Source organism: Herpailurus yagouaroundi, unplaced genomic scaffold (assembly GCF_014898765.1).
Source record: "Herpailurus yagouaroundi ecotype Mexico unplaced genomic scaffold, PumYag 77, whole genome shotgun sequence".
NCBI lineage: Eukaryota > Metazoa > Chordata > Mammalia > Carnivora > Felidae > Herpailurus > Herpailurus yagouaroundi.
Genome location: NW_024412388.1, coordinates 7,141,087 through 7,149,372, shown reverse-complemented (window position 1 = coordinate 7,149,372; position 8,286 = coordinate 7,141,087). Strand labels below are relative to the sequence as shown.

Genomic DNA, 8,286 nt, shown 5'->3' with positions numbered 1-8,286 from the left:
CCCCCCCCCCCCCATCAACCCTCAGTTTGTTCTCAGTTTTTAAGGGTCTCTTATGCTTTGGCTCTCTCCCACTCTAACCTCTTTTTTTTGTTGTTTTTCCTTCCCAGAGATCTTTTTCTTCTCATACAGGCCATGTCTTGGAAAATCAAAGGTCAGGTTCATTTCTTTTGTTTTGCCTAATCCAAGAAGTTGTAAATTATGCTGAAGCCAGTTATCCTGCAGCATCAAATGGGTTCTGAATCCAAGTACAAAGATGACGTTCGGTGTGCTCTGGTACATTTGTAATTTTTTTTTTATATTTTTTAATGCTTATTTTTGAGAGAGAGAGAGAGAGAGAGAGAGAGACCGAGCATGAGTGGGGGAGGGGCAGAGAAAGAGGGAGACACAGAATCTGAAACAGGCTTCAGGCTCTAAGCTGTCAGGACAGAGCCAGACGCGGGCCTCAAACTCATAAACAGTAAGATTGTGACCTGAGCTGAAAATCAAGAGTCAGATGATTAACCAACTGAACCACCCAGGTGCCCTGAGCCATTTTATTCTTTTTTTTTTTTTAATGTTTATTTATGTTTTGAAAGCGAGAGAGGGGCGCCTGGGTGGCTCAGTCAGTTAAGCGTCCGACTTCAGCTCAGGTCATGATCTCACGGTCCGTGAGTTTGAGCCCCACGTCGGGCTCTGTGCTGACCACTCAGAGCCCGGAGCCTGCTTCGGATTCTGTGTCTCCCTGTCTCTCTGCCCCTCCCCTCCTCACGCTCTGTCTCTCTCTGTCTGAAAAATAAATAAAACATTAAAAGAAAATTAAAAAAAAAAAAAAGAAAAGAAAAGAAAGCGAGAGAGACAGAGTGCAAGCAGGGGAGGAACAGAGAGAGAGGGAGACACAGAATCCAAAGCAGGCTCCAGGCCCTGAGCTGTCAGCATGGAGCCCGATGCGGGGCTCGAACTCACGAACTGCAAGATCATGACCTGAGCCGAAGTCAAATGCCCAACTGACTGAGCCACCCAGGCGCCCCTGAGCCATTTTATTCTTGATGAACATATATTTCCAGATTTTGGCAGTTATAAACAATACTGTTATGGATATTTTCAGTTTTGTATCCTGGCACACCTGAGCACGTGCATTCTTCTTTCTTTCTTTCTTTCTTTCTTTCTTTCTTTCTTTCTTTCTTTCCTTCTTTCTTTCTTCCTGGATTTCTAAAGCTTGTTGAATAGCAATGAAACTTTTTTTTTTTAATTAACATTAATGAAAGAATAATGTTTATTTATTTATTTATTTTTTAACGTTTATTTATTTTTGAGACAGAGAGAGACAGAGCATGAACGGGGGAGGGTCAGAGAGAGAGGGAGACACAGAATCGGAAGCAGGCTCCAGGCTCTGAGCCATCAGCCCAGAGCCCGACGTGGGGCTCAAACTCATGGCCGCAAGATCATGACCCGAGCTGAAGTCAGATGCTTAACCGACTGAGCCACCCGGGCACCCCGAATAATGTTCTTCTTTATCTACAAAAGCTCCTAGAACATTAAATCCTAGTCACCCCCACCTAATACAAAACATTATGATAAAGCAGAACCAGCCACTTGCAATTCTTAGCTTTTTCCCATCTTGGAGCAAACAAAGCAAGATTGCCTTTTTTCTTTTTTCTTTTTTTTTAATTGCGAAAGCATGCACACGCATGCAAGCAGGGGAGGGGCACGGGGAGAGAGAGAGAGAATCCCAAGAAGGCTCCACCCTCGGCATGGAGCCCAGTGCAGGGCTCGATCCCACGACCCTAGGATCATGAACTGAGCTGAAATCAAGAGCCGACGCTTAACTGACTGAGCCATCCAGGCGCCCCAAGGTTGCCTGTCTTGCCTACTAATCCTCATCTGTATCTATGTATATATCTGTATATGTTTTCTAAGGTTCTTTTTTATGATAACTCACGTTTGAATCTTTAAACAAGTGTCTATGCAGGAGGAAGGTGGGTGGAGCACTGACAACGCTTGTCTGGCCGTAGCCACGGGAACAAAGGCAGAGTTCAGACTGGGCCTCTGAGGGCAAGGCTCCCGACCCAGGCCAACCCCCCCTGCGTGGAGGTCTGAGTTGTCAAAGATGACACTGTTTCGGTAACGAGCTCCTGGGCAGACTCCCGACCTATTTCCAGTGACTGCGTGGCTTCATTCAGGCTGCTAGCCACTGTGGTGGAGAGGAAGACGCTGGAGTGAACATTCTGTCTTTCAAGAGAGTTCCTGGTTTCCAGGCTGAGCATCATTGTGCCTCCATGCTGTTTCCTTTGGGGCTTCTTGGCAAAATGCAAATCCGCCTCCTTGTCCCTTTTCTGGTTAGCAGCGCCTCCCCCAGGGTGAAGATTTCAACCTTGCCCTCGGAGTCGGGCTCTCTCCCCTCTGGAGCTGGACTTTGAACTCCTTTCCAAACGCCAGGAAAAGGACTCTGCCTGGACTGAAAGTCCTTTCCAGCAAATGTGCCTCCACGTGAAGCACCAATGGTTTCAGAAAGCGCTGAAACCTGCACCAGGACTGGTACTGTGCGGAGTGCAGAAGGAACCACTTTCTGGAATGGGAGCACTTCCTGCTGGCTCCTGGGCTGTTCGAGCTGTGCAGGGTGCCCTCGCTCGGACCCGGCGTCCCTCCTCCCTTTGACTTGAAAATAGCCGTCTCTTCATTATAATGGAATAATTTCTTTTCCCGGCAATTTCCAATATTTTGCTCAGTTCATTTACATTCATGGGCTTGAATGGAAAGCTCAAGGGATATATTTCGTATCTGGACTTCTCTGTGTTCTGTTGCTTCAATCTAGTGATGCCATCCTGCGTCATTCAGGGCGCAGGGAAATGGGGGCAGCTTACACAGGACGACAGAGGTACCATAGCGCGACGCTAAGTAAGGTGGGCCCTAAAATCACGGGGGGTTCAAGCAATTTGCAAGCAAATCAAGCTTCCGCAACCTTCAGTTTTTCAGTCTGTGAAGTTTAGATAATAATAACACTTCCCTTACAGTGTTACTGTAAGGCGTGTCCTCAAGGACCCCTTACGACGCCGCGAGTAACGAAGTCCAACCCAAGCTGTGTTCGATACTCGAAGGCTTTTACTGACCCGCCTGACTTGAAGAAAGAGTGGGAGGCAGGGAATGAGGGGAGAATGAAGTGCCTTCCTACCATCCATAAATAAAAATGTTACACTCCGAATGGGTCAGTTGTGCCCTTGTTACCTAACTCTGAACCAGTCGCTACGGGTGTGGGAAATGCCAACCACGACCAAAGCTGTCCTGGCCCCCTCTCAGACCCAGGTGTGGCCAGTCCCATCCTAAGCCCCTGGCTGGGCCAAAATGGGACAAGGGAAGAATGGGTGGTAGAGAGGCAACCATAATGTCCACTGCCCCAGATTCATGAGTAACTGAGCACAGGGCTCAGTCTGGGGCTTGGGACTCAGCATCTCTGTCAACGCTCGTCGTTCTACGTGCCTCCGGCACCATAATCTGCCCTGCCATCCTCAATATTAAGATGAGCACTCTTTGGGGCGCCTGAGTGGCTCAGTTGGTTGAACATCGGACCGACTCCAGCTCAGGTCATGATCTCACAGTTCACAAGTTCGAGCCCCGTGTCGGGCTCTGTGCTGACAGCTCGGAGCCTGGAGCCTGTTTCCGATTCTGTGTCTCCCTCTCTCTCTGACCCTCCCCCGTTCATGCTCTGTCTCTCTCTGTCTCAAAAATAAATAAACGTTAAAAAAAAATTAAGTAAAAATTTTTTTTCAAAAAAAAAAAGATAAGCACTTTTCAAAGGGGTGAGATAAATCTATACCTCCTCATGGGAAAAAAAAAAGTTATCCTTTAATTTCATGACTGGTGATTCTTATATTCACAGAAAATGCTTTCATAGCAGGAATTGAACTGGGTACCTGTCATTTTCAACCTCAGCCAAAAGCTTGTTGTACTGATTAGAAGACTATTTTGCAAAGGGCCCAAAATGCTGCACCCCAAAGATGTCATTAAATGCCGATGAGCACACGGAGTAAATATCAAAAGTAAACCTGTCATCTGTGGAGAACTAAAGACCTTTCAAATGAATGGAGGGTAAGAAAATTAGGGGAAACAGTATCCTACAAAAGATCTCAGGGGACATAAAGTAGGGATTCTTGCCCTGGGCAGAAACAAAGTGAATGTAAAAAGCATCCATTATAGGTGTATCCACTGAGTTCACTGTCTGAGACTCCAAACAAAGAGGTTATAAAATAACAATAATCAGCAACCAAACTGGAGTGAAATTTCTGGAGTGATGGGTGTTCTCTGGAATGTGAGGGTATGTGGGGATGGTTGCACAACTGCATAAACTTACTAAAAATTATCAAACTGTACGCTTATAATGGGTGAATTTTATGGCGTGTAAATTATAACTCAGTAAAGCTGTTAACATTTTTACGAACACAAGAGTCACATTCCAAGAAATTACATTTTTATTACAAGCAAAATTGAAGTCCTGTTTTTCCTCCTTCTACCCATCTTCTCTTCCTTTGTTCTTGTTTGTTTGTTTCTTCCTTTGTTGTTGTTGTTTTGTTTTGTTTTTGTTTTTTCCGTTTAAGCGAACTCAGAAGGGATAGGTAATGGAGACGCCTGCCAGGAGACATTCCTTTGCTAAGGATGAGTCTTTCCAGCTGTCTGAAGGGCCAACATCTGGTAGTGATTTTGTGGAAAGATCTTTGATCAGTGCTCCTTGGAGCCAGAACATGAGAGATCTAGACAGAGTCAAAGTCTCTGAAACTTTTTTTTTTTTTAAGTATTTATTCATTTATTTTGAGAGAGAGAGACCATGAGCTGAGAAGGGGCAGAGAGAGAGGAGAGAGACTCCCAAGCAGGATCCAAGCCACCCACGCAGACCTGCATGCTTGAACCCATGAACCGTGAGATCATGACCTGAGCTGAAATCAAGAGTTGGATGCTCAATTGACTGAGCGCCCCCAGGCACACACACCACCCCCCTTTTTTAAATCTGTAAAGCTTCTTTACAAACAGCAGAAACTGAGCTGGTACATTTCTGAACTAGGGCTATTTGGTAGGAGGGGCTCTTTTTTTTTTTTTTTAACCTCAGCTTTATTGAGGTATAACGGACATACCTACTAATGGCCTTAATCGTGTTACTGATTTGACCCACATGGTTGGCAGATCAAAAGCAGAATCTGGCACATCTTTACCTGGAGGCCATGCCGTAGCCTGGGAGATGGGGCAAAATTGCCTTGTGAAGCCTTGAGAAAGAACATATAACTCACAGTATCCAGAGGTGGGGAGTTGCGTTTTCAGCTTCCTTGTGGTCAGGTACTTTCCTCACCTTGCCCCTATAGTCAGAGGCCAACACCTCTGAATTTGGGAGCAGCGACCTAGAATAAGGTTTATATGCATGAAGACCTTTGTAGAAAGCTTTGGAATATGCAAAGTGTCACTCACTAGAAACATTAAATGTCCCTGAGTTCCCAACAACAAGCACACATGAGCACACAGTAGGCACACCGTATATTCAAGGAATGAAGAAATGAAGAATTGAAAAGTTTTCTCAGGGTGCCTGGCTGGCTCCGTCAGTAGGGCCCGTGGCACTTGATCTCAGGGTGATGAGTTTGAGCCCCATGTTGGGCACGGAGCCCAGCAACAAATGAAGGGAGGAAGGAAGGAAGGAAGGAAAGAAAGAAGGAAGGGAAGAAAGAGAAGTTTTCTCTATGGAAATCATTTCTGGGGCACCCGGGTGGCTCAGTTAAGTGCCCGACTTCAGTTCAGGCCATGATCTCCTGGTTCATGAGTTCAAGCCCCATGTGGCACTCTGTGCTAACAGCACAGAGCCTGCTTGGGATTCTCTCTCCATCTCTCTCTGCCCCTCCCCCACTCACGTGTGCGCACTCTGTCTCTCTCTCTCTCTCTCTCTCTCTCTCAAAATAAACTTTAAAAAAACGTCTTCCTGGTGTTCTAGTGGCCAAAATAGCAGAAGAAAAAGGTGAAACATACGTGAGGAATAAAGGTACAACATTTTAGGGGTGCCTGGGTGGCTCAGTCGGTCAAGCGTCTGACTTCGGCTCAGGTCACGATCTCACAGTCTGTGAGTTCGAGCCCCGCGTCGGGCTCTGTGCTGACAGCTCGGAGCCTGGAGCCTGCTTGGGATTCTGTGTCTCACTCTCTCTCTCTCTCTCTCTGCCCCTCCCCTGCTCATGCTCTGTCTCTCTCTGTCTCAAAAATAAATAAAAACATTAAAAAAAAAAAAAAGGTACAACATTTTATAAAGCAGTAGGGTTGACCCAAGGTGAAATGATTCATCACGAGGAACATACTAAGTATGTTCCGAATAAGATTCCGAATATACACTCTGGAGCCAGGTCATCCGATTTCAGATTGACTTGCCCATTTTATGAACGGTGACCTTGAGCACGATATTTCATGTAAGACAATCTGTGTCTCTCTTTGGGTTCCCGGACCCAATCCTGATGTAGGAGGGGGTCTTCCCACACGCACAGCCCCCAGCAATTCTGACACCAGTCTGAGAATTCAAGTCCATTCTGACACCATCCACCAGAGATAGCATCAGATCCCACAGGTTAAGGGCTCAGTCCTTCAACACTGCCCCCCGCACCTTCGCCGCAACACTCCAGATGCCGATTGCAAGCCCTAGGCTGTTACCTGTGCCTCTGGCCCAACCAGCTACAGATAGGAAGTTCCACTGACCTCCTCTTTAAGTGCCTTTAATTTGCCAGAGCAGCTCCCAGAACTCAGGGAAACATGTTTATCAGTTTATGAAAGGATATCATAAAGGACATGAATCGGCAGCCAAATGAGGAGATGCACAGGGTGAGGTCTGGGGGAAGGGCACAGAGCTTCCCTGCCCTCTCCAGGAGGACCATTCCCTCTACTCTCCGTGTGTTCAACCCAGAAGCTCTCCAAAGCCGGTCCTTTGGGATTTTTATGGAAGCTCTCTTGCAAAGTCAGGATTGACTAATTGGCTGATTCAACCTCCAGGCTCTCTCTCCTTCCTGGAGGTGGAGAGTGGGGCTGAAATTTCCAACCCTCCTATCACGCGGTTGGTCACCTTGGGTGAGGTCCAAATGTCACCTTCCTTAATGCAACAAAAAGACACATTTATCCCACTCGACACTCAGGAAATTTCAAGGGTTTGGAGAGGTGTGAGCCAGGATCTGTAAATGAAGACCAAATATACATAAGAAAACTATTTTGGGGGCACCTGGGTGACTTAGCCCGTTGACAGCGTGACTTTTGATTTCAGCTCAGGTCATGGTCTCAGGGTTGGGTTCATGAGATCAAGCCCCACGTCAGGCTCCGTGCTGAGCATGGAACCTGTTTGGATTCTCTCTCTCCCTCTCTCTCTGCCCCTCCCATGCTCATGCTTTTTTTACTCTCTCTCAAAATAAATTAAAAAAAAAAACCCAAAAACTATTTTGGTCATCTGTATGACCAGATATATATTTCTTACAAATCACAATACTGCAGGGTCAAAATTTCCTCATCTATAAAATGGGAGTAACAATAGTAGCTATTTCATATGTTGTGAAAATTAAGTGTGCTGACCTCTGTAAAGTACTTAGAAATTGGCTTGACCCCTACATGGTAAGCATTATATAAGTGTTTTATTATTATTATTATTATTGTTATTATTGCCTATGTTTTCAACCTTTCTTTTAGTGAATAGCACTTTTCAGCCTTTCTCTGTACATCATACCCTTCTCCATTCAGACCCATTGGTAGTGATCTACCAAAGGTATGTGTACTTAGCTGAGGTGCTCACTTTTTCTTTCCTTTTTTTTTTTTTTTTTTGAGACGTTCGTACTTTTGAACGTGAATTATGCCTGCCCCTTCTCCAGTCTTGTGGATTCCTAGTGTCTACAGTGGAAAGATCTGAGAATCTACATCAAAGGACATTAATACCGCCCACCAATATGAGGACATGAAACCAATCAGCAGTCCAGAAGACGTTTAGTACAGAGGTTCAAGCCTATGGTTCTACTCTCGGCTCTGTCCCTACCCAACCTCGTGACCCTCCTAGGAAATCACTTACCCTCTCTGTAACTCAGTGTCCCTCATCTGTAAAATAGGGATACCACTTACCACGAACACTGGGTTTTGGGTCTCTTCCCATTGGCAGAGGATGATTGCTTAAACCCAAGGAGTGGAAGCCCGGCTTAAAGGATTTTATTTGTTTGGTCATATTTGGATTCCTGTATTGAGAACATACAAGTATTTTTATCATAATCATTATCCTTATCAATATCTGGGTAATACAAACTGAGGCAAAGAGGCCAGGAAAAATGA

At 45.6% G+C, this 8,286-nt stretch overlaps 1 long non-coding RNA gene across 3 annotated transcripts in view; it reads left to right on the top strand.

Annotated features, from left to right (window-relative positions):
- Window positions 1-8,286, top strand: part of LOC121020658 (uncharacterized) — a 23,138-nt gene extending 14,852 nt beyond the window's left edge. Inside the window, exon 3 of one of the 3 annotated variants that reach the window (XR_005786257.1) lies at window positions 7,795-8,286. This is a non-coding gene — a long non-coding RNA (uncharacterized LOC121020658). Of the gene's footprint in view, window positions 1-107; window positions 357-1,297; window positions 1,326-7,794 lie in introns of those variants that run through there. The other 2 variants (XR_005786259.1, XR_005786258.1) reach the window with 2 other exon arrangements.